This window comes from Lactuca sativa, chromosome 8 (genome assembly GCF_002870075.4).
Source record: "Lactuca sativa cultivar Salinas chromosome 8, Lsat_Salinas_v11, whole genome shotgun sequence".
NCBI lineage: Eukaryota > Viridiplantae > Streptophyta > Magnoliopsida > Asterales > Asteraceae > Lactuca > Lactuca sativa.
The window spans coordinates 130,610,155-130,636,809 of record NC_056630.2 but is presented as its reverse complement, the minus strand read 5'-3'; the positions used below and the strand labels follow the sequence as shown (position 1 = coordinate 130,636,809).

General features: G+C 42.3%; 1 pseudogene; it reads left to right on the top strand.

The window, feature by feature from the left end:
* Positions 1 to 2,295: 2,295 nt before the first annotated feature.
* Positions 2,296 to 25,886, top strand: LOC111917108 (alcohol dehydrogenase-like 6; annotated as a pseudogene).
* The last annotated feature ends 769 nt before the right edge of the window (positions 25,887 to 26,655 follow it).

Genomic DNA, 26,655 nt, shown 5'->3' with positions numbered 1-26,655 from the left:
GTCAATTTCGATGGTGGTGTCGACGTACATGCGTAAATCCTTAGCAACAAGGAATCAAATCCACCCTTTTTATTCTTGGTATCAAAAATTAGGTTTAACGGGGTGAAATCTGTATCTTTGATACTTATGTTTACGTCTTGATTTCAGACTGCTTAGATAAGAACAATTAGAGAGATAACGATGGGAATCATCGGAAATCTAAGTTTTGACCCGCTTCAGTTCTTTAATTATCGAGGTAATGAGCTTCTTCTTCCTTTCTTCCCCCAAACCCTAACTTCTTCTCCCTTGATGAATTATAACTTCAATATACGCTAATATCATAGTCACAGGGATAAAGAACGCTAACTTCTTCTCTACCCTTTTTATTCTTGGATCATTAGCTTCTTCTTCTTTTCTTCGCCCAAACCCTAACTTCTTCTCCCTTGATGAATTATAACTTCAATATGTGCTAACTTCTTCTCCCTCTATCAGCCACGATCCATGTTCTGAACGTTTCGTTCCGAATAACGGTACGTTATCGTTCTGATCCTTGGCGGAAACGTACTTTGGTACGGAAACTCCACGATCCCACTAGATGGCAAAATTGATTGCTGGAACGTGTTTTTAGAGATCAGAATTGGTCCAATATGTGATTAGGATTGCCAATTTTGGTGTTTGGGTCGCCAATTTTGTGTTTTTGGAATGCCGATTTGGTACCCTATTGCCACCGTTTTGTCTAACTGGTATCAAAATCTACTAGTTTTGCTATTGATTTTTTTCCTTGTATATTAGGATTCGATTGAAGCAACTGGTATGATTGAATTTATTGATTCGGTGGTTACACGTGGAAATTCTCTCAACAGGGCAACTGTTCTGCGCATAGCTTTCAATGCACAGTGATACGCTTCTTTCAAAGTAGATTAAGGTAATGTTTTTTTTATCTTACAATTGTCGGTTCTTTATTTCTCCTCCCATGCTTCAAATAAAAAAACAGTTTAAAAATTGTACCCCGTTTACATCTTTCTGGTCGGCTGTCGTCGCCTCCAACTGGGCCATCTAACGTTGCCGCCTGTCGGGACAACTGACTTTATTTGGATTGTTCTAATTTGATACCGTTGAAATGATGGTCTTCATTGTTACTCCTCTTCCATCGATGCTTAATGGAGGTACTCATAATGAGAATGAAGGAGAACAACTTCCCCTTTCGATCTGCCATGGTTATCATCCAGGTCGGCTAATAACTCTTGTTTCCCTTCTCATAACAACTCCTTGCCATCGACTTCTATACCAGAACTCGATTCCAACTTCGGTTCCTTCTTCTACACATATACCTACTATTTGATTTGGTGAACCCTAAGTTCTTGTATATCAACCTCTAATTATATGAAGTTTTCCCTTTTCCGTTAAGGTAATTTGAAGATAGTCATTCATACATACTTTTCTTGAATTCTTTTGTGCTTTTAATTAAGTATAATATTATATGTAGCTTTTAATCTTTCAGAAGACATAGGTTGTTGTACATCTGTGAATTCTTTATCACTATGAGGGCAACTTCACTTAAGAGGGTAATTTTAGACATTGGATTCATAAAGTTTGGCCAGATAGATGTTGCAGAGAAGATGTTTGATGAAAAGCCTAAGAGGGAAGTTATCTAATTGGGCTCATTGATAACAGGTTACATCAATAATTGATACTTAGAACAAGCATTAGAATCTATTAAACGAGTGAAGATTATTGGAGTGCAACCTAATGATCCCTTTTAGGTGATCGTTGTTTTGCCATGTACTTACTTAATATGTCATTTGTTCTTTAAACTAACATCACTTTTAACCCTTATGCATCCAGTTATGAATCTTCAAAATCGGATTCGTGACCTTCTAATCAAATGGGATGGTCATTTTACCCCTCCTTTTTTTACAAAAGTTCTTGTTTCTTTTATATGTAGGGCCCATATGGTGGTATAGGGGCATCAAGATATTGTTGCAAATAACAATGTAGAATTGTAGCTTATATATATTTTTTATTGTGAAATGTTAGGAATTATGCGGCTGGAAAAATATTTGGAATACCACTTCGTGGATCACATTCCCATGCTTTTGTTAGCTCATTCATGGTTAGTATTATAAATAACTTTTTTTTATTCAATTAAAAAGTTCTTATTACATTTTTTATTTTTTGATGTAGGGAACTGATGAGATTATAGATAAGTCTCTAAAAAGTCATGATGGATCTCAAGTATGTGAGGATTTTGTTGGTGCATCTCATACCTGGTTAAGCAAAATAAAGGTAAGAAATTTTCAGAGGCTAAGTATATTGATGGGTGTTTTTGGTGAAACTAACAAAAGTGAATTAGTTGCTTTTATTTTATATGCTTTAGCCTTTCCTAATAATTTTCTAGCTCTTGTAGACACATGTGATGTAAGTTATTAATATTATTATTATTATTTTTATCATTATTTGCTTACATTACCAATTATAATTCGGTTAGATTCAGGAACAGTAGGTAAACAAACTTTGTAAAACATAAATTTGCATTATTTGCTTATTATTATTATTATTTTTATCATTGTTTTTATCATAATTCAGTTATTAATTCTGGATGTGCTGTAAAAATGACCAAAACTCCCCTCTAGAAAAAGTTTGCCTCCTCAGTTGTGGAACAGCAGCAGGTAAACAAACTTTGTAAAACATAAATTTGCATAATTGATCCCTCAAGTTTCAAAGTTGCAAATTTGGTCCTTTTTGTGGTTTTTGTCCCTTCTCAAAATGAAAAAGACTATTTTTCCCTTGTGATATATATATATATATATATATATATATATATATATATATATATATATATATATATATATATATATATATATAATTGCAAATTTGGTCTTTTTGCCATACTTTTGTTGTGATTTTGGTCCCTCCTCAACTTGAAAAAGACTATTTTGCTCTTCTGATCTCTTTTCTAGATAATTTTAAATATAGGACCCCTCTTTTTAGTCATTTGAAAAGAAAATCCAAAAGAAATTATGTAAGGGCAACATAGTCTTTTCAAGTTCGAACAGGATCAAAAACCGAAACAAAAGTACACCAAATTTGAAAATTTGAAACTTGAGGGACAAAAACCAAAGAAAAAGGCAAACCATAGGGACCAGTTTTTCATTTTTCATAAATAAGAAAATTTTGAAAAGAAATATTGTAAATAGAATTGTTTTTATAGGTTTGGGTGCAACTTGGAGTGTTTCTGATGTTTCTAAAGGATCAACAGTTGCGATTTTTGGTTTGGGAATTGTCTGTAAGTATCTAAACCTGTTTTTATATCATTTTTATTGGTTAATTGAAATGTCAATTGATTAGGTTGCACAAGGTGCTAAAATAAGGGGCGCATCTACGATAATTGGGGTGGACACTAATCCTGAAAAGAAAGAGAAAGGTAATAACACACGATTTATTTTCATAACAAGTGCTAAATCTAACAAGTCTTTCTTGGTGTGATTAGTATAAAAATTGTTCATTAATAATGATTTTTGTTATTTGTGCAACAAAAGCTTTTGGAGTAACAGATTTCATCAACCAAAATGACATTGATCAGACAGTTCAACAGGTACACTAGTACTATGTTTATGTTAATAAATACTCCAATAATAAGATTAATAAGGATAATATAGTTGATTTCATATATTTATGATTTCAGGCTATCAAGCGACTTACAGACGGTGGTGTAGAATATTCATTTGAATGCATTGGAGACACTGATATGATAAATACAGCTTTGCATTCTTGTTGTGATGTAACCTAACTAACTCCTTTCTTAATCTCTTAATCTTTAAAAGGTAAAAAAGATAATTATTTTTGTCATTAATTATTAGGGGTGGGGTGTGACAGTTACTCTTGGGGTTCCTAAGACAAACCCAAATGTAGCATGTCATTATGGATTATTTATTACTGGAAGAACACTAAAAGGGTCTCTTTTTAGAGGATGGAAACCAAAATTAGATATTCCCAGGTAATAAGTACACTTATTTCAAACGATGTAAGTCTCCTACGTTGCAATTTATATAAAATTAATAGTTTCAACATTTCATCATAATTTTATAATTAAAAATGTTTATAATATGTGTGTCCACCTTATCAGAACCATGCACCACCATGCTTCAAGAAAGAAGTTACAAACTTTTCATCTAATTTAAAGGTATGGTAGAATCACACGGTTAACAAACCTGTATACTATTAAAATATACATATAATGCTAAAATATACATATTTCATCTGGTGTCTGTTAGGTTTATTCGTACCGCAAGGTACTACCATACTACCACAGCTATCCCAGGATTATCATACCATAGCTTGCTATAGGTTGGAAGTAGTATTACATCTTATTTTGCTAAAATTACTTATTTTCCCTTAGCCTTGATCTTATCTTTTTTGTTGTTACAAGCTTTGGATATTTAGAGAAGCCTTGACCCAAATATGGATATTGAGATAAGCCTTGATGTTATCTTTTTTGTTGTTACAGGCTTTGGTGCCACTATTGTTGAAAATTCTTGTGTCTTCCCCTCAAGTTATACTTGGATGCTATCTTATTTAGCATATATAGATGTAACCGTTGTCCTTTAATGTGTTAAGAAACCAGTTTTATTCAGTTAAGTTATCTATAGCACCAACCAATATTGTTCCTCTGCTTTTTCTTGTTTCTGCTGTTCTAATCCCTCTTTTCTTCTCCCCTAGTTCTTCTGTTTTTCTTTGGTGAACAAGGTATAGTTACAACTGCGAATATCACTGATTACATATTCAACAGAAGTACTGCTATTAAAATTGAGAAACTCTTTACAGATGCTGAAAAGAGTCATAAAATCTTGATACTCCTTATAAACTCGTTATTGAAGAATAGTTGTTAATAATCGAGGGTAAACTTCATCGCCTCTAGTACATATAGTAGCAGGTAGGTGTGGGCTTCTTTCTCTTTAATTTTGTTGGTCTTTGTCAAATACCAATTTCATTCTAGTTAAACAACATATGTGTTACTTTTTCAACATGTTTATAGTTTATATGAATCTATTGTAGGGTTTGGAAGACGTCTCTGATGAACCAATAAGCTCTTCGCAATGCTGGTGAGATGAAGCTTCCAATACAATTCCATTTGTTATTACTGTTGGAGTATAATCTAGACTTGAGGGTATTTTGGTAATTATGTTAGAATTCTGGAAATTATATCACTATTTAATAAGTTAGCGATTAAATATAAGCAACTGTTATAGAAGTTAAGGTTTTAGGAAGTCAATGATTGAACTGTGGTCATTGAAGAGTTGCAATGTTAGGAATAAAAGTCACAATGGTTTGACTTGTATTTGTATGTCTTATGTAACTTTGTAACTGATCTTCCTTGAAGTCTATAATAAAATTTTGGTTTTGTGTTTTACAATTCTTCTTCTCTCCCCTTCGTGTAATAATGTCCTTTCATGCTCTTTTGTGATTATGAGATATTAAATGCAAATTTAATTTAAAAATTAGTAAATCTATAAATAATATTTTTTTAAAACATTTAAAATCATGATACGCAAAAATGTGTGTCGTCTTCATTTATGACATGGCCTTTCTTGACAGGGGCTTTCTTGATACGCATTGCGTGTCATTAACACGCGCGTCGTGAGGTTACGACACGCGAATGAGTGTCGTCTTCCTTTATGACAGGGCCTTTCTTGATACGCATTGCATGTCGTAAACGCGCGTCGTAATTGCCCGTCGTAAATGAGCGTCGTAAATGCGCGTCGTCTCTCTTTATGACAGGGCCTTCCTTGACGCGCATTTGCGCGTCGTCTGAGCCTTTTACGACGCGCAATGAGCGTCGTAAAAGGCTGTTTTTCTAGTAGTGCTCCCTCACATACACCTCTGCCAGCCTCTCTGCGGAAGAGCTCTCACTGATAGCAAGAAAATGAGCGCTCTTTGTCAGTCGGTCAACGATCACGCAAATTGCATCGACATCTCTCGCAGTCCTCGGCAATTTGGTGATGAAATCCATGGAAATTTGTTCCCACTTCCACTGGGGAACCTCAAGTGGCTGCAACTTGCCATGTGGACACTGGTGCTCGGCCTTAACCCTGCGAAAGGTCAAGCACCTCTCTACAAACCACGCCACATCCCTCTTCATACAGAGCCACCAATTGTCTCTTTCCAGGTCCAGATACATCTTAGTGGCCCCGGGATGGATCGAAAACCTCGACCTGTGCGCCTCCTCCATCAAAATGGCACGTGCCCCGCCCTCAAATGGCACGCAAATCCGGCCCTGGAAGGTCATAAGCACCCGGCTATCGGCAATGAACTCAGATATCTGTCCGACCACCAGCTCTCGCTTGCGGTTCGTCGGTCTCATGGCCTCAACCTGGGCCTCCTGAATGGTGTCCAACACTAGAGTCATCACTGTCAACCTTAAACAAACATCTCGTAATGGGGCACTCTCTGTCCTACGACTCAAGGCATCGGCTACCACGTTAGCCTTTCCCGAGTGGTACAAGATCTCACACTCATAATCCTTTACCACATCCAACCATCTCCTCTGGCGCATGTTCAGGTTGGGCTGATCCATCAGATACTTTAAGCTCTTGTGGTCCGTGTATATGGTACGCCGAACCCCATACAGATAGTGGCGCCAGATCTTGAGGGCGAACATCACAGCCCCCAACTCAAAATCGTGAGTAGGATACCTCGTCTCATGAGGCTTCAGTTGCCTCGATGCATATGCTGTCACATGCCCTCTCTGCATCAGCACCGCACCTAGTCCCGATATTGACGCGTCACAAAATACCACAAAGTCCTCCATTCCCTCCGGAAGGGCTAACACTGGGGCTTCACACAATCTCTGGCAAAGTGTCTCGAATGAAGCCTACTGCTCCGGGCCCCAACTGAAAGCCACGCCCTTTCGGGTTAGTCTGGTGAGAGGAACAGCAATCCTGGAGAAATCCTGGATGAATCTCCGATAATAACCGGCCAACCCCAGGAAACTCCTGATCTTTGAAGGGGATCTCGGCACCTCCCAACTCATCACCGCCTCAATCTTGGCCGGATCGACCAATATCCCATTCTGGTTGACGAGGTGTCCTAGAAACTGGACCTCTCGTAACCAGAAATCACACTTGGAGAATTTGGCATAAAGCCTCTCCGATCTCAGAAGTCCAAGGATCTCCCTCAAGTGCTCTTCATGCTGCTCTCCGTATCTCAAATACACCAATATATCATCAATGAACATGATCACCGAACGATCTAACATCGACCTACACACCCTGTTCATGAGATCCATGAACGCCGACGGTGCATTAATGAGCCCGAAAGGCATCACCACGAAGTCGTAATGCCCGTAACGAGTCTTGAACACTATCTTCTGGATATCCTCATCACGCACCCTCATCTGATGATATCCAGACCTCAAATCAACCTTGGAGAACCAAGATGCTCCCTGCAACTAATCGAACAAATCTTCGATCCTCGGTAAGGGGTAAGGGTTCTTGACCGTCAGCTTGTTCAACTCCCGGTAATCAACGCACATCCGGTGTGAACCATTCTTCTTCTTGACAAAAAGGATCGGGGCTCCCCACGGCGACCTACTCGGCCGTATAAACCCCTTTCCCAGCAGCTCCTGAAGCTGCGAGCATAACTCCTGCATCTCTGGAGGCACAAGGCGATAGGACGCCTTGGCGATAGGTGCTGCCCCCAGAACCAAATCGATACGGAACTCCACCTGCCTCTCAAAAGGCACACCCGGAAACTCCTCGGGGAAAACATCCGGGAACTCACGCACTATCGGGACCTCATCAACCGAACTCGGTCTCTCTGCACCTACTCTCGTATCCACCAAATAAGCCACAAACCCACTACAGCCCTGCTGTAGACTCTGCCTTGCTCTAGCGGCTGAACAAAATGTTGACCCTGAACGGGTGCCCACGCCATAAACCGTAAGAAATCCCCCACTAGGGTCTCATATGGTCACCAGCTGTCGCTCACAATCGATAACCGCTCCAAATCTGCTCAACCAGTCCATGCCCAGAATGACACAGACATCTCCCATAGCAATCGGGACCAAATAAATCGGAAACTCAACGCCGAAGATCTCGAGTACACATCCTCGAATCACATCAGTGGCATACACTGCTCTCACGTCAGCTATGGAAACTCGCAAAGGTTGACTCAACGCCTCTTGACGAATACTGATGTGCTGACTAAAGGCTAACGACACAAAAGTCAGACTCGCACCCGAGTCAAATAACACCAAAGCAGGTACAGAACTCATAAGAAATGTACCTACGCAAATCATAATATAAGCATAACACCACAAACTCAAAATAAACAGATGAAAGAATACATACCAGCCACAAAATCAGGTGTTACGTGGACCTCCTCCGCTGTCAACTGGAAGGCCCTCCCGCGAGCCTTCGGCGCCTCAGCCTTCATTGGCCGATTCTCTGTAGCTCGAACGGCAGCAGGGGCAGATCCCTGACATGCTCCCTAAGCTGACCCCCGCAACTGCAGACACTCGGCCTTCTGGTGCCCGGTCTGGTTGCAGTGAAAACAGACTGCAAACTCCTTGGGGCAATTATTGGCCATGTGCCCCTCCTTGCCACACTTGTAGCAAGACCCTGCCCTACACACCCCCTCGTGACCCTTGCCGCACTTGCCACAAGTGCGGCCCTTCTGGTTCCCCGATCTCGAATCAGCGGGCTTAGCCCGCTTGGCAGCCGGCTGGGATTGTGCCAGTCGCCGATCCCTCCCCTGAGACTCTGCCTCCTCCCTGGCCTGAGTCTCAAGCTCAATCTCCCTCTTCTGGTCATTTTCCTGAAGCTCAACAAATGTCCGGTACGTCGAGTTCCCCATGAACTCGCGGATGTCTCTCCCCAAAATGCTGAAATATCTACTCATGTGTGCCTATTTGGAAGACACGTGCTCAGGGAAGAACATCGCCCTCTAATGAAACATCCTAGTGATCACTGTAACAAACTCAGTACCCTGCTTGAGGGTCAAGAACTCCTGGGCCAAACGTTCCCTTTCCACCGGGGGAACGTACTCATCATGAAACATAGCGGTGAACCTCTCCCAGGTCATCGCAGCAAGCTCTGCAGAAGAATAGTGCGCTGTCACAAACTTCCACTAGTCCTTCACCCCCAAGCGAAGCTGCTTCAGCGCGAACCGGACTCTCAAATGATCCGGACAAGAACACGTATAGAAGCATGCCTCAATATCATAAATCCATCTCATAGCAGCGATCGGATCCTATGTCCCATCAAACTCTGGTGGCTTCATGTTGCTGAACTCTCGGTACAGCAACGAGTCACCCCCTGTGGCCTCGCAGCAGCAACGGCTGTGGTGGCCGCAGCAACAGCAACATCAGTAAGAGCAGCGTATCGCTCATCAAAAGTCTCGATCAGGGTGGTCTTGATAGACCCAAACATCTCTGGTATCTCAGCTCGGATGGCAGCAGCCACCTCCTCGTGAATCATTCTGCGGACCTCCTCATCGCTAACACCACTGCTCTCAGGTGTGTGGTGTGTCCCAACCATGATGTCTCTCTGAATACAACACAATATATCAAAGACTCATTCGAGTGTACACACACTCAATATCCCATTCCTACTCGATCTCTGGTACCCTAAGGATTCTTACTTGGGTCGTGCACTGATCCGGTGCCTTCGGTAGTACGGGCCCAATACTACCGTCCACACCGCATCAATATTTACCCCAAGTCCTCCTCCTAAGATCCCAAGTCCCAAGTACTCTACTCTCCCTATGCATAGTCTACTCTCTAGCAGATCTCTCATAAGCTCCTTGCTGCTATCTATTCACTCTCAAGCACCTCCTAGTAGAAAAACCCCTAGGCTAATGCATCACAAATCAGGCCACTCTAGTCCTAATAAGAGTACCTAGCCTACTCTATCATGCATATCATATCATAACATATCTCATAACTCATAATGTAAGGGTATTTTGGGAAATCACCGTTCGGGCGCTAGCTGATCATACACACTGCTCTGCTATGCTCTTTCAAAAACTTTTTACTCTTTGAGAAAATTTTGTGAATTTTATTTTGAAAATCTCTCAAATCCTCAGTTTGAGTTCAGATACGCCCGAAGGTGCACCCGAATCCCTCAAACCAAGGCTCTTTTACCAACTTGTAACACCCAGATTTTCAAATAATTTTTCACAATTTAAAAACACACTTTCTTTCATCATTGTTATAAAAATATCATTATATCACATAACAATCCATAACATCACATCCCAATATCATAATATGTAAAAACTCCTCGTGTGTGTACTGATCAAGTCGGCGCCTTCCCGCGATCCTCACTGGTACCTGAAACACATAACACAACACTGTAAGCATAAATGCTTAGTGAGTTCCCCAAAATACCACATACAACACATATTTTCCACATGAGGCTATAACTCTGTTTGACCCTCTGGTCAATGTGTCTCAGTGGGACCCTCCAGTCCCATAACTCTATGGACCCTCTAGTCCTAACTCTGTGGACCTTTCGGTCCTAACTCTATAAACTCTGAAACATGCATAGCACAAATCACATAGAAATCACATCATACAACAACATACAAGGTACTCTGTCACATAACTCTAATTACCACTCTAGGTAAAGTATAGTGAGAAGACTCAACTCGGGTAACTCGGTAATCTCAAGCTAGGCAAAAATCTGGTCTAGCATCCGCCTAATCATATGAAATAAACACTCTTAATCTATATAACCCTCAAGGATAGACTGTAACGACCCAAAAATACGACCCGAAAATTTCATTTTTAATATAACCAAAATCATAAAACGGAGTATATCATAATAAAACCATGCGTTGCAAATCTCAAAACCATACAAAAATACAAATGAGAAAACGGTGTCACGACTGTATCAAAACACATCTAAGATAGCTGATCAACTCCCAGGATAAAAACTGTAGTTGTGGTGTGTGCGATGCCATCATCCCGAGCTCTTGCCTTTGCTTGCGGAAGTACCTGAAACCAAAACTGAAACTGTAAGCACGAAGCTTAGTGAGCTCCCCCCCCCCCCCCCAAACTACCATATACCACACAATAACATATAAAGCACATATTGGGCCTTGCCCACTGCATCGGACCGAAGTCCGGCTAACCGGGGCCTTGCCTCCTACATCGGACCGAAGTCCGAAGCTGACTGGGACATCGGACCGAAGTCTGAAGCTGACTGGGACCTTCGTCCCCTACATCGAACCGAGTCCGAAGCTGACTAGGACATCGGACCGAAGTCCGAAGCTGACTGAGACATCAGACCAAAGTCCGAAGCTGACTGGGACCTACGTCCCCTACATCGGACCGGAGTCCGAAGCTGACTGGACCTCTGTCCCCTACATCGGACCGAAGTCTGAAGCTGACTGAACATAGCATAAACATATCAACTGGCATAAACACATATATCCTGTCTGAACCACGAAGGCATCAAACATACTAACTACTACATCGGATCGAGGTCCGAAGCTGGCTGCTAGCTAAACGGGTCGGCATTGTGTTCTTAGACCCGTTACTACTGGAAGGAAACTCACCTCGTGAACTGGCTGCTGTGTGAATGGCTCTGGAAGCTAACTGCTACTGCTCCGGTATCTCCCCGGCTATAAGGCCATAAACACACTCAATCAAATACAAAACACTGCACTGGAGTAAAATGACTCTTTTACCCTTGGTCAAAGTCAACTCTCCCGGTCAAAGTCAACCCTCTCGGTCAAAGTCAATCCACAGTTGACCTGACTCGCCGAGTTGGGCCGCCAACTCGCCGAGTCTCTAGTCTCATTTCACAACCCCACTCGTGGCTACTCGTCGAGTATGGCATCGACTCGACGAGTACTCTCTCGATCCAAGAACTCGGACAATCTGCATCCGACTCGCCGAGTCATATGAACAACTCGACGAGCTGTTCTTGAGCTTAAGAAGATTGCCTTGGACTCGCCGAGTTGTATGAACAACTCGTCGAGTCCCTCCATTACTAAGTATGCTCTCCAACTCACTGAGTCCACTCTACTACTCACGGCTTCCACTCGACAACACTCAAAAAGGGGAAAAAAACGGGACTCGCGACCTGACTCGCCGAGTCGTTCTTCTGACTCGCCGAGTCACATCCATGCAACTACTCTAAACTCGATTCTGCTTGAATCCAGCGCATACAAATGATAGATCTGAGTCCAATAAGCTGATCCACCACGTAAAGTTTCCAACTTTACGTGTGCATACACATGAAAAAGGAGATATAGGCTAAAAAGGCACTTAAAAGAGTAGATCTAGGGTTCTTATGCAAGGCATTTCCAAAAAGGCAACAGATCCGGGCTCTACAACTCCTAAATGAACAGATCTAGGGATATCTCGTCCCATAAAGGCATCCATACAACTATAGGGATTAGAAAATGCATCAAACTAGCCCTAGAAGAGTTCTAATGAAGATTTAAAGCATAAAACAGAAGGAACCCGAGAAATACCTCAATGAACTCTGATTTTGCCCTTGGATCTTTGCTCCACACCTCTTCTCCTTGCTCCTTTCTTCTTCTTCTTCAAGCCTTCAAAATCCACACAAAAGCACTTAAAACCAACAAGGGATGGATTAGGGTTTTCTCACAGCTCTCTCTGAGGGTGAAGGAGGCGAGTTTGGGGCACAAAGCATTGCTTAAATAGTGAGCAACCCTGGGATTTAGGGTTTCTTCCAGACAAGCAGACTCGCCGAGTCCCGAATATGGACTCGCCGAGTCACCAACTAACACGTGCACGAAAACTCGACCCTACTCGACGAGTCAGGCCATAGACTCGCCGAGTCCCTCAATAAAACTTCTAAATAAAAACCACAAAAGCATCATACCAAAGACGGGGCGTTACAATTCTCCCCCAATTGTCTCAGACTTCGTCCTCGAAGTCTGCTGCGGCTGAATCTGCAAATAACTCTGGGTAATGCTCTCTCATTTCTTCCTCAGCCTCCCACGTCCACTCAGACCCCTTCCGGTGTTGCCACTGCACCTTCACTAACTGAATCGCCTTGTTCCTCAAGGTCTTTGTCTTCCGGTCCAGAATCACGACCGGCCTCTCATCATAATTCAGGTTGCTGTCAACTTGAATATCCTCTAGGGGAACAACTGCTGACTCATCCACCAAACACTTCCTCAACTGAGACACATGGAAAGTGTTGTGGATATGGCTAAGCTCTACAAGAAGATCCAACCGATAAGCAACCTGACCCACTCGGGCTAAAACCCTGAAGGGACCAATGAACCTGAGGCCCAGCTTGCCCCTCTTCCGGAACCTGATGACACCCTTCCAGGGTGAGACCTTCAGGAGGACCATATCGCCCACCCGGAACTCCAAGTCTGAACGCCTCCTGTCGGTGTAGCTCTTCTGCCGACTCTGCGCAGTCTGCAGTCTACTACGGACCTGCTGAATCAACTCGGTCGTCTTGAGCACCACCTCTGTGCTCCCAACGACTCGCTGACCGACCTCGCCCCAACAAATCAGGGTCCTACACTTCCTCCCATAAAGCATCTCAAAGGGAGGTCGATCAATGCTCGCATGATAACTGTTGTTATACGAAAATTCCGCTAACGGAAGATACGTATCCCAACTGCCACCGAAGTCTAGAACACATGCCCTGAGCATGTCCTCGAGGGTCTAAATCATCCTCTCGCTCTGCCCGTCCGTCTGAGGGTGGAAAGCGGTGCTGAAATGAAGACGAGTACCCATCTCGTCGTGAAACCGCTTCCAGAATCTGGATGTAAAACGGACATCTCGGTCTGACACTACCGATACCGGCACTCCATGACGTGCCACGATCTCACGCACATAGATATCGGCTAACTTTTCTGCTGATATACTCTCCTGGATCAGGATAAAATGAGCACTCTTCGTCAACCGATCCACTACTACCCATATCGAATCCACTCCTCGTGCGGTCCTAGGAAGCTTGGTGATAAAATCCATGGTGATGTCCTCCCATTTCCACACAGAAATGTCTAACGGCTGCATCTTGCCGTGAGGCCTCTGGTGCTCCGCCTTGACCTTCCTCCAGGTCAGGCATCTCTCAACATACCAAGCGACATCCCGCTTCATGCAGGGCCACTAATAATCGGGTCGAAGATCTCTATACATCTTCGTCGCCCCTGGATGGATAAAAAATCGAGACTTATGAGCCTCGTCCATCAACACCTGCCGTACTCCTCCCCAGTACAGTACCCACACTCTCCCATGAAGTTTCAGCAATCCCCGACTGTCATAATCAAACGAAGCTACTCGGCCCACTATCCTCTCACACCTTTGCCTCTCCTCCTTGAGGCCCTCACCCTAAGCCTCCTTGATCCGCTCCAACAACGGAGTAATCACTGTCATCATCAAACACAAATCTCTGATAGGGGTTGCCGACACTTTGCAGCTTAGGGCGTCGGCCACCACGTTGGCCTTCCCTGGATGGTAAAGGATCTCACAATCATAATCCTTCAGCACATCCAACCACCTCCTTTGTCTCATGTTCAGACTCGGCTGATCCATAAGGTACCTCAAACTCTTGTGATCCGTCTAGATAGTACAACGGACCCCATAAAGATAATGCCTCCAAATCTTGAGGGCAAACACAACCGCCCCCAGCTCTAAATCATGGGTAGGATAGTTAGCCTCGTGAGGCTTCAACTGCCTCGAGGCGTAAGCTATCACATGGCCTCGCTGCATCAACACTGCTCCCATACCTGTGATTGAGGCATCACAGTAGACTACGAAGTCCTCTACTCCCTCTGGCAAGGTAAGGATCGGAGCCTCGCACAACCTCTGTCTGAGGGTCTCGAACGCTGCCTGCTGCTCAGACCCCCAACGAAATACTATCGACTTCTTGGTCAGTCGGGTGAGCGGCACTGCTATCTTGGAGAAATCCTGAATGAATCTCCGGTAATACCCTGCCAACCCTAGGAAGCTCTGAATCTCAAATGGAGACTTCGGGACCTCCCACTGCATCACGGCCTCTATCTTGGCCGGATCCACCAAAATACCCTTCTGGTTGACGAGGTGACCAAGGAACTGCACCTCGCGCAACCAGAACTCACACTTGGAGAACTTTGTGAAAAGTCTCTCCCTCCTCAAAACTTCCAGCACCTCCCTCAGGTGCTCCTCGTGCTGCTCCTGCGTCTTGGAATATACCAAGATATCATCTATGAATACTATCACTGACCGATCCAACATCGGCCTGCACACGCGATTCATGAGATCCATGAACGCGGCTGGGGCATTGGTGAGCCCAAATGGCATCACCACAAACTCATAATGACCATACCTGGTCCTGAAAGCAGTCTTCTGCACATCCTCATCCCTAACCCGCATCTGGTGATACCCGGAGCGTAGATCGATCTTGGAGAACCAAGACGCTCACTGAAGCTGATCAAACAAATCATCTATCCTCGGAAGTGGGTAACGGTTCTTCACCGTCACCTTATTCAACTCCCGGTAATCTATACACATACGATGCGACCCATCCTTCTTCCTCACAAAAAGGATCGGCGCTCCCCAAGGCGAACTGCTCGGCCGAATGAAACCCTTGTCTAGCAGCTCCTGCAGCTGCGTAGACAACTCCTGCATCTCAGGGGGAGCTAGGTGATACGGTGTCTTGTCTATCGGAGCCGCACCAGGAATCAGGTCGATCCTAAACTCAACCTGCCTCTCAGGAGGTATCCCCGGTAAATCCTCGAGAAATACATCCGGGAAGTCTCGCACTATCGGAACATCATCAACTGTCGTCTTGCCCTTCTCCCGGGCATCCAAGACATAAGCTACATAGCCAGCGCAGCCCTGCTGAAAATAGCGCCTCGCCCTTGCGGCGGAACAAAAGGTTAGTCCGCACTGTGGCCTCTCGCCCTGAATCACTAACTCTCCCCCACTGGGAGTGCGAACCCTTACTAGCTGAAGCTCACAATCAATCACCGCCCCATTGGGGCTTAGCCAATCCATGCCCACAATAACCTTATTCCCTCGCAGGGGAATAGGAACCAGGTCCACCGAAAACTGCTCATCAAACAACTGAAGAGAACACCCTCTATGCACTCTGCCGACCCTCACGGTCCTGTCATCTGCTATCTCAACCTCTAGTGGACAATCCAGCTCCCCTGGAGCTCTGCTAAATCTCTTGCTAAGCTCAAGCGATACGAATGATCGGGTAGCTCCCGAATCGAATAATACCATAGCAGAAATGCCGTTCACAGAGAACGACCCTATATAAAACATACAATCATAAGCAATAATCAATCAATAAAATAAAGAAATGAAGGGAAGATACATATCCGTCACCACATCAGGAGTCGCTCGCGTCTCCTCTACTGTCATCTGAAACGCTCTACTCTTCGCCACTGGAGCCTCAGCTCGGCCCTGCCGGCCATCTGTAATCCTCAAAGTAGCAGGGGCAGGTGCAGCCACCTTCCCTACTGCAGCTAAACTCGGACACTGGGACTTTTTATGTCCCCTCTGATTGCACTGAAAGCAAATCAGATCTGATGTTGCAACAGCAGTAGCAGGGGTCGTACAATCCCTGCTCAAATGCCCAGTCCGACCGCACTTGAAGCAGCCGCAACTCCCTGCCTTGCACACCCCATCGTGCATCTTCCCACACCTGCCACATCGACTGTGGCTCGGCTGAGACCTGGACCTGTGATCTGAAACCTTGGGCTTTTTGCCCGAACCTCCTGAACCCGAAACCGCCTCCGGTTTCCTCTTCTTCTCCATCTCGAGATCAATCTCCCTCTCTCGAGCCCTAGCAATCATGTCGTCCAACGTTTTACAGCTGGACCGGCTCACAAACTAGCGGATATCGCTCCGCAACATCTCATGATATCGGGCCTTCTTCATCTCCTCATCGGCTGCATACTGAGGAACAAGAAGAGCCCTCTCCCTGAACTTGGCGGTGATCTCCGTCACAGTCTCTGTAGTCTGGGTGAGGTCCTGAAACTCTCTGGCTAATTGCTGCACCTCAATAACTGGTGCAAACTCCGCCCTGAACCTGGTAGAGAAATCAGCCCAGGTCATGGCATCCAATGCTGCATCATCTCCAATGGTATGTCCGACCTCCTCCCACCAATCCCGTGCCCTGTCCTTCAGAAGACAGGACGCCAATCTGACCTTGTCCCCCTCGGGACACCTGCTAGTGCGGAACGTGTTGGCCACATCCGCCAACCATCTAGTACTCGCTATGGGGTCCCGCGCCCCGTGATAGTCTGGAGCTCCACATGCCCTGAACTCCCTGAATGTAAGTGTGCGCGACCCCATCATGGCTGCCACCTCGGCACAGAAGGTGCCCAATCTCTCATCCATTAGCTCTAGGATACCCTCCTTGATCGAACCGAAGATCACAGGAGTCTGCTCTAAAATGATACTAGTAATCTCTGAAGAAAGAAACTCTCTGGTCTTCTCATCCATGTGCTCGTTCCCCGAGCCTGATCCTGATCCCTCCCCGACACCTCCACTGCCGGCTGCTGTCCTCGGACGCAAAACCACCATTCTGAAACACATCATAGCAATATCAGAAAACTGAAATATCTCAAGGGATCATTGATACTACTACTAGCTACCTGGTCTTGTCTCGGCCTTCCTTGATTCGAGTACGGATCCTCTGCTTTCAGTAGTACGGGCCCATACTACCTTCCACATCTATCTGTACTTTCCTCAAGAACCGCCTTGACTCCACCAAGTCACTTCTACTACTACTGATCTCTGCTACTCTCATCCTAGGCTTGCTCTAGGGAAATCGCTGACTCCACTCATACCAGTCCTCAGCTGCCGAAGGCCTCCTTGTAATGTTGATTAGCCACCACTTGAATACCATCACATGCAATGAGGCTCGGATAATCCTTCGAGTAAAAGACTCGTCCCTACAACGGTTGGACTCAAACAAGAGCTGCGCAATAGGGCCAAATCCAGCACTCTGAGATTATTCAACCCTGATCACATGTGATGTGGCGTATTCACCAAATGGCTAACTCCCACCACTCAGAGTCCCAAAAAGCACAAAGCAAGCAGCATTCGGATAAGGGAAACATACTCAGGCAAAACTATTCTCATAACGAGAAGCTACTCTAGCATACAATGCTAAGCTCGCGCTACCAGGCATAACCTAAACAGGCTATCCTACTGCTGTCTACTCAATACTAGCATGCAATTCTCATAAAGTTGTAACACATATAGCAGGCACATAAGGCATCCTCCTAGATCCTTAGTCCTATACTAGCATGCTGTTCTACTGAAACTGGAACAATTAATCATAATAATAAAACTTGTATTGGTAATTTGGGAGTACTTACTTGAGCTCGGCTGATCGCATGCACCACACCCTTATCTTGTTTAAAAATTCTTTTCTTTCTAAGTGCTTTTCAAAATCTCATTCGAAAACATTTTTCTTTTTGAAAATCTTTTTATCTTTCCCTTAGTTTGAGTTCAGATGCACCCGGCGTTGCAAATCTCAAAACCATACTAAAATACAAATGAGAAAACGGTGTCACAACTGTATCAAAACATATCTAAGATAGCTGATCAACTCCCAGGATAAAAACTGTAGCTGTGGTGTGTGCGATGCCATCATCCCGAGCTCTTCCCTTTGCTTACGGAAGTACCTGAAACCAAAACTGAAACTGTAAGCACGAAGCTTAGTGAGCTCCCCTCAAACTACCATATACCACACAATAATATATAAAGCACATACTAGGCCTTGCCCACTGCATCGGACCGAAGTACGGCTAACCGGGGCCTTGCCCCCTACATCGGACCGAAGTCCGAAGCTGACTGGGACATCGGACCCAAGTCCGAAGCTGACTGGGACCTTCGTCCCCTACATCGAACCGAGTCCGAAGCTGACTAGGACATCGGACCGAAGTCCGAAGCTGACTGAGACATCAGACCGAAGTCTGAAGCTGACTGGGACCTACGTCCCCTACATTGGACCGGAGTCCGAAGCTGACTGGACCTCTGTCCCCTACATCGGACCGAAGTCCGAAGCTGACTGAACATAGCATAAACATATCAACTGGCATAAACACATATATCCTGTCTGAACCACGAAGGCATCAAACATACTAACTACTACATCGGATCGAGGTCCGAAGCTGGCTGCTAGCTAAACGGGCCGGCATTGTGTTCTTAGACCCGTTACTACTGGAAGGAAACTCACCTCGTGAACTGGCTGCTGTGTGAATGGCTCTGGAAGCTAACTGCTGCTGCTCCGGTATCTCCCCGGCTACAAGGCCATAAACACACTTAATCAAATACTAAACACTGCACTGGGGTAAAATGACTATTTTACCCTTGGTCAAAGTCAACTCTCCCAGTCAAAGTCAACCCACAGTTGACCTGACTCGCCGAGTTGGGCCGCCAACTCGCCGAGTCTCTAGTCTCATTTCACAACCCCACTCGTGGCTACTCGTCGAGTATGGCATCGACTCGACGAGTACTCTCTCGATCCAAGAACTCAGACAATCTGCATCCGACTCGCCGAGTCATATGAACAACTCGACGAGCTGTTCTTGAGCTTAAGAAGATTGCCTTGGACTCGCCGAGTTGTATGAACAACTCGTCGAGTCCCTCCATTACTGAGTCTGCTCTCCAACTCACTGAGTCCACTCTACTACTCACGGCTTCCACTCGACAACACTCAAAAAGGGGAAAAAAATGGGACTCGCGACCTGACTCCCCGAGTCGTTCTTCCGACTCGCCGAGTCACATCCATGCAACTACTCTAAACTCGATTCTGCTTGAATCCAGCGCATACAAATGATAGATCTGAGTCCAATAAGCTGATCCACCACGTAAAGTTTCCACGTAAAGTTTCCAACTAAAAAGGCACTTAAAAGAGTAGATCTAGGGTTCTTATGCAAGGCATCTCCAAAAAGGCAACAGATCCGGGCTCTACAACTCCTAAATGAACAGATCTAGGGATATCTCGTCCCATAAAGGCATCCATACAACTATAGGGATTAGAAAATGCATCAAACTAGCCCTAGAAGAGTTCTAATGAAGATTTAAAGCATAAAACAGAAGGAACCCGAGAAATACCTCAATGAACTCTGATTTTGCCCTTGGATCTTTGCTCCACACCTCTTCTCCTTGCTCTTTTCTTCTTCTTCTTCTTCAAGCCTTCAAAATCCACACAAAAGCACTTAAAACCAACAAGGGATGGATTAGGGTTTTCTCACAGCTCTCTCTGAGGGTGAAGGAGGCGAGTTTGGGGCACAAAGCATTGCTTAAATAGTGAGCAACCCTGGGATTTAGGGTTTCTTCCAGACAGGCAGACTCGCCGAGTCCCGAATATGGACCCGCTGAGTCGCCAACTAACACGTGCACAAAAACTCGACCCTACTCGACGAGTCAGGCCATAGACTCGCCGAGTCCCTCAATAAAACTTCTAAATAAAAACCACAAAAGCATCATACCAAAGACGGGGCGTTTGTAACGCCCGTGTTTCTGGGCTTGCCATTTTTAGCAATGTAATAGTCTAGGTTAACCTTTGTAACTAAATTTGAAATAATAAAAATGTATTATTTGTGAATTATGTGAGTTATGTGATTTATGTGTTTATTTTCTTGATTTTTATAATTTAATGAATTAAGAATAAAATAAACGTCAAAATTAAAGTGTGAGATAAGCCTGATATCTTTGCATAAAGTTGTAGTGGTTGAAACAAGGATTCCGGAGATATAAGGAATGCCAAAATCCGAGTTATAACGAAGAAGTTATGACCTGTCGAAGTATCGCGACAGAACCAGCACGACGCCGAGTGACGTAAAATATGAATTTAAGATAGAGCGATATTTAGCCTTAGCGATCTAAACGAAAGTCGTAGATTTCGTTAAACCGAGAGCGTGCATAAAAGGAACGCCCAAATCTGACTTCGTATGAGGAAGTTATGATTTTTCTAAGTTTCGACTTAGCAGTATGCAGCCCGAATACTCGATTTGAGATCGATCGGTTTTTAGCCGAAACAATCTAAATGAGAATCGAAGATCTCGTTATTAGTAGCGAAACGATGAAAAGTTAGGCGAGAACGGACGTCAGACGAAGAAGTTATGAATTTATAACGAAGTTTTTCTGTCCCGGCCTTCTAAAAATAAATAGTAAAAATAAAAGTCAAAATTAGCCGACGGAGTCTAAATGAAAGTTGTAGAGTATGGTCTGACCTTCGCGTGGATATAAAGAACGTCGAAAACGGAGCTCGTATGCAAAAGTTACGCAATTTAGAAGTTCGACGAGTCAATTACGCCCCGCGTAATTTGAGTACGCCCCGCGTACTCAGGCGGATGCAAGTTGCCGGACCAATACTCGAATGTCACAGATCGACGCATGCAGTGACGTCAAAGTACGCCCCGCGTAACCGAGTACGCCCTGCGTAATTTGAGATTACACCCCGCGTAATCCCAGACCCTCAGCCTATAAATAGAACTCGAAATCAGCCATTTTCTCTTGTTCAAACTCTTCCCTCTCTCTAAGTTTTGCCTCGATTTGCGTGCCAATCATATCCCAGAGCCCCGGTATCATTCCCGAGCCCCGAAGCAAGATCCAAAGCCCCGAGGATCCCGAAGAGCATTATTCCCGAGCCGAAGCTCAGCCCGCGAGGAGTTCGATTTTGGTGAAGATCTTCCAGATCTATCGAAGTATACTACTTCTGCAAGCCGTAGTGCTGCCCGATCGTCTTTCGATCAAGTGAGTGTATAGTCCCTTTTCAATACGCGATACTATACAAGTAATCGTTAAACGTATTTAAGAATACAGGATGTGAGTGTGTAGTTATTTTCTTTCCAACGCAATATTATGAAGTATTTAATATAAAATACGTGCTACGTGTATATATTTTGTGGTTATATGTGTGAATGTATATTCACTCTTTTCTATCTCATAGATCTGATATATTCTCTATGAAATACGTGTTATGTGGAATATGTATTGATTAAAGCATACTATACAGGTTTTTAAACAATGTATAAAAATGTATATTTTTATCTACTAATATGTTGGGTAGAACATGGGTAGATAATTGGTGTGAAATAAACAGATGAGAGGCCTCGGTGTTATTGGTGTTATTCTAGTCATTCAGCAGAGTATGGATGACGACCACGGACTATTCTAGACTGTCTTGTGGAACACTAGCAGGCTCATTACCTGTAGGTGTTGTGAACGACGTGTTCACCGGTGTACTCTATCCCCCACATGGTTGCCTTTAGGATACTTATTGTTGAGGTAGCCCCTCTGCAGTAATGTCCGTCCCGATGAAAATCCTGAATTAGGTTCCTTATAATAGAAGTTATTTTAGGGACGTAAAGTGAGGATAACGGGAATGGGTAATCGGGTTTATTGTGGATTGTTGAAATTAAATATAATTATTGTGGGTTGAAAACCCTATATGCTCACCAGGCTCCCAAGCCTGACCCACTCAGTTTAATTGTATTACAGGAAGTGGCGCAAGAGCTTAAGATGGGCGAATCATCAAGTCGTTTTTGTTTACAAGTCTGCATATGTATATATTTGTTGAATGACTTGTAATGTAATCGTTTATGCTTTATGATCTATATCGGAACATGACATCCCGACTTTTGATTATGAAATGAAATGATATTTCTATATGAAATGTTTTGATAAATATCTATTTTATCATGTTTTGTTTTTTGGAACAAATTCCGCATCTCTTTTAAAATCAAGCGGATTTACTCTGAAAATGTTTTAAAAAGCATAAATGAAATCGGTCTTTTTTGGCCGAGATTTTGGGGATGTCACAGCGTTACATAGACTATTCCCTCTCTTAGTACTCTCAGAAGGGTAAAAGACCATTTTACCCCTATCATGGCTCAAAGACTCTAAAGTTGACCAAACCCTAAAAGTCAACAAAAGTCAACCCTCTGGGTTACGTTGTGCGTACCATACCTGTACGTTGGGCGTACCCGGCAACCTCATAGAAACGGGGTACGCGACCCCTTACACCGCGCGTATTGGGATTACGCCCTGCGTAACTCCCAGTTTCAGACTCCTAAGCTTTTGGGGTCTTAAACAGGTAAGACACACGTCCAACTTCTAGATCTGACCATTTCTAAGCCTCTTAATCCATAAAGTTGGTGACTTTAAGCCTTTGCATGGTTGGACAAGTCACTAACACCCATAATATTCCATTTCCAACCCTAGAAAAGCTCATAACTCAAGCATGACTCCATAATAACGACCAAGTTGGGGTTTTTATGGATCTATAACACAAATATCACTGAAATGGGACAGATCTAGGTCCATGGAGTCAGTTACACTCATAAAGTCTCCACCTTTGGGCCTTTTAACCCTAGAAATGGTCCATGCAACATCAAACCAAATAAAGAGGAAAGTTTTGAACTTTATACCTCTAGATGAAGCTCCTTCCTCTGAAGATCTCATATCCAAACTTGCACTTCAAGCCCTAGCCTCCACGAGCTCCTCTCCTTCTTCTTTGCTAACACACCAAGGCAGTTTTAGCTCCAAAACACTCACACTCAAGTTAAAGGACGATGGAAGGCTCTTTTAGGGTTTCACTCTCTGATATGGAGGCTGAGAAATGAGCCTTAGCATCCCTTATATAGTGCACAAGCCAAATATTAGGGTTTGCATATGGGCCTGCTACGCGCAACGTAACCCTGGGTACGCCCAGCGTACCCAGGCGAGTCCGCTTCCAAATTAAGCGCATGAGTACGCACAGCATACTCCCCAGTACGCCCAGCGTACTCATTTGCTACAAGAACTCACTCAAGGGACTAATCTTGACAACTTGACAAAAGGGAAGGGTTAAATAGTTTTACCTAAATTTCGGGATGTTACATTATCACTTTTTTAGTCAATATTCAATTCGTATTCGTCATTAAACAGAATCGTCTTCTTCCTTGTTCTATTTTTGTTACAATCGATTGGTTTCTCAATTTCACTTTCTCATCATTCACAATTCATTTGAAAATCTTTACTGATTGAATGAACATGGTATGAAAACATAATTATGTCGAGTTCCATCTCAAGAATAGATGAAGATGAAATATTATTGTTGAAATTGGTGTTTGATTTGAAAATTGATTTGAAAATCGACTGATTGGATGAACTTGCTTAAAGTAGGGTTAATTTAAGCAAAATATTTATCACTTACTGAAACTTCTGTTAGTTTTGCATCTCCCTTGAAGAAATAAATCATCAGCAAAATATTTTAATAAATTATACACCAAAATATGTTTTACATTTAAAAGAATAGAAACATACGAGGGCGTTTTGGTCTTTTGGCTTCCTGACTCCTTGAAGTAGCTTGAGGCCCCATAGAGTTCCTGCATCTACACATTTGTGGAAGGGATAATAGAAGTAAGTTTTTAAAATATTCCAAACTTGAATTATATTATTTCTTTGTTATTTGGGTTAATTTCATAAAAACCATCAAGTTTTCAGGATTTTGTCGGTTTTGCCCAAAGTTGAAATTTATGTCCACTTTTACCCAAACATTTTCGAAAAAATATTCGGTTTTACCCTTTTACCGGTGATAACAGGTTTTCCAGGTTACCATTATATTAAATTCACAAAAAACCCTTAAGTTTACCATTTTTTTGCGTTTTAACCCTTAAGTTTATGATTTTTTTTCACACTTTTACCCTAAGTATATTTTTTTCATAATATACATATTCATATGATTTTTCTGCTTGAATACGTATAATACGAAAAAAATACATAGGGTAAAAGTTTAAAAAAAAAGTATAAACTTAAGGGTAAAAACGTAAAAAAAAGTTGTAAACTTAAGGGTTGTTTTGCGAAGTTAATATAATGGTAGCCTGTTATCACTGGTAAAATAGTAAAATTGAACATTTTTTGGAAAATGTTAGGGTAAAAACGGGCATAAAATTCAACTTTGGGCAAAACCGACAAAACTCTGAAAACTTTGAGGGTTTTTATGACATTAGCCCTTGTTATTTTTCGGAACTAACAAAAATATTTTTTTTATAATAGATTCCTGGTATTAAATATTTTGTTTGTGTATATAGTTTTTTGAAATGATAAATAAACTTTTTGACTGTTTAAATTTCAATATACATATATAGTATATATTTTAAACGAAATGTATTGTGCAGGTACTAATAGTATGCTCATATACATTATATTGTTAGAATGTGTACACATATCTTACGATAAAACAGTCGTGATGCTGAATTTAATGTGAAAAGGTTTTTTTTTTTGCTTCATATATAGGAAATGATTAACAACAAGGATGAAACTGATATGCAACAAGATAGAGCTTTTATGCAGCATTTGTGGTGTTCCATATGGAGCTTGTATCTAGGTAACCCTTTGTTATCATTACTTAGATTGCATTGCATTTAACTGTGCATTTTTCTATTTACGAATTATGTTCTAGTGTTCAAACAATGCATGTTATGTTGCATATCATCCGCTTTATGCTTGTGCTACTAGATTCTATGCTCTTAAACAATGAGCTCACTTTCCACATAAGCTCCTTGTTTTTTATTTTACTCTATTATTTGAGGTGATTTGGCATGATATGTCTTATCTTGTATAATGTAAAGGACTGCTAGTGTTAGTTTTGATATGTAATTTCATTTTGCAGCTTAAGTGGGATTAAAACAAAAGCCTGGAATGAGTCCACCTCATGGTGCAGACTAGATGATCCAAACCAACAGATTGTTGTGGAGGATATATTTGATGAATATGGTGGACGACTTATGCTTGTTGACATGGTTAGATTAGAAAATAAAATTAATATAGAACAAGCTGGTCAAACTAGATTCAAAGCCAAAATGCATGTAATTTTCAACTTGACTAAAACTTTTCATTTGTTCAAAAAGAATTATAAAAAGTTACTAAAAATTGTTCCTTTTTGATTGATTAGTTATTGTTCTTGAATCACATGTAATTCCTCTACAGTAACCTAAAGGGTTATTGACATTAAGATGTCCGATTGATAAAAATCACATGTAATTTATATATGAATCACATGTTATTCACATATGAATTACATGTGATTCACATGTAAATCACAAGTGAATAACATATGAATTACATGTGATTCACATGTGAATTACGTCTATATGCACACATGCATTTTGTGTGTGTGTTCTTCATTAATTATTTTTTACAATTTTTTGTCAATTTCACATTTGAATATTAAAATATACAATCACATGTGAATATCACATTATATAATCACATTTGAATATCATATTATATAATCGAATGTAAATCTTAAATGATATATACATATGCATTTTTGTGAGTGAATCATTTTTTTTTCTTATAGATTTGAAAGAATTTATGGAAAATTTTGAAGATGCAAAAATTGATAATTGAAGAAAATATGGAAATCTTGATATGAAAAAATGATAACATTATAAATCTTTGTAGCTTTTTTTTATATATTAATTTGTATCGAACAAAATACTTATACCATTATGTTTATAAATTGATTAATAAAAATAATATATTTTATTATTACTTATGAATATTGAAAAACTACGCATATATGCACCAAAAACTTTAAGTTTTTTTGTTAAAAAAATTAGTTTTTTTTTAATATTCTATGTTTTTTTTAAATTACCGATTTTTAAAATTTTACTTTTTCAAAAATGCAGTTTTTAAAAAAAAAATAAAATAGGAGTTTTTTTTTGAAAAAATTGCAGGTTTAT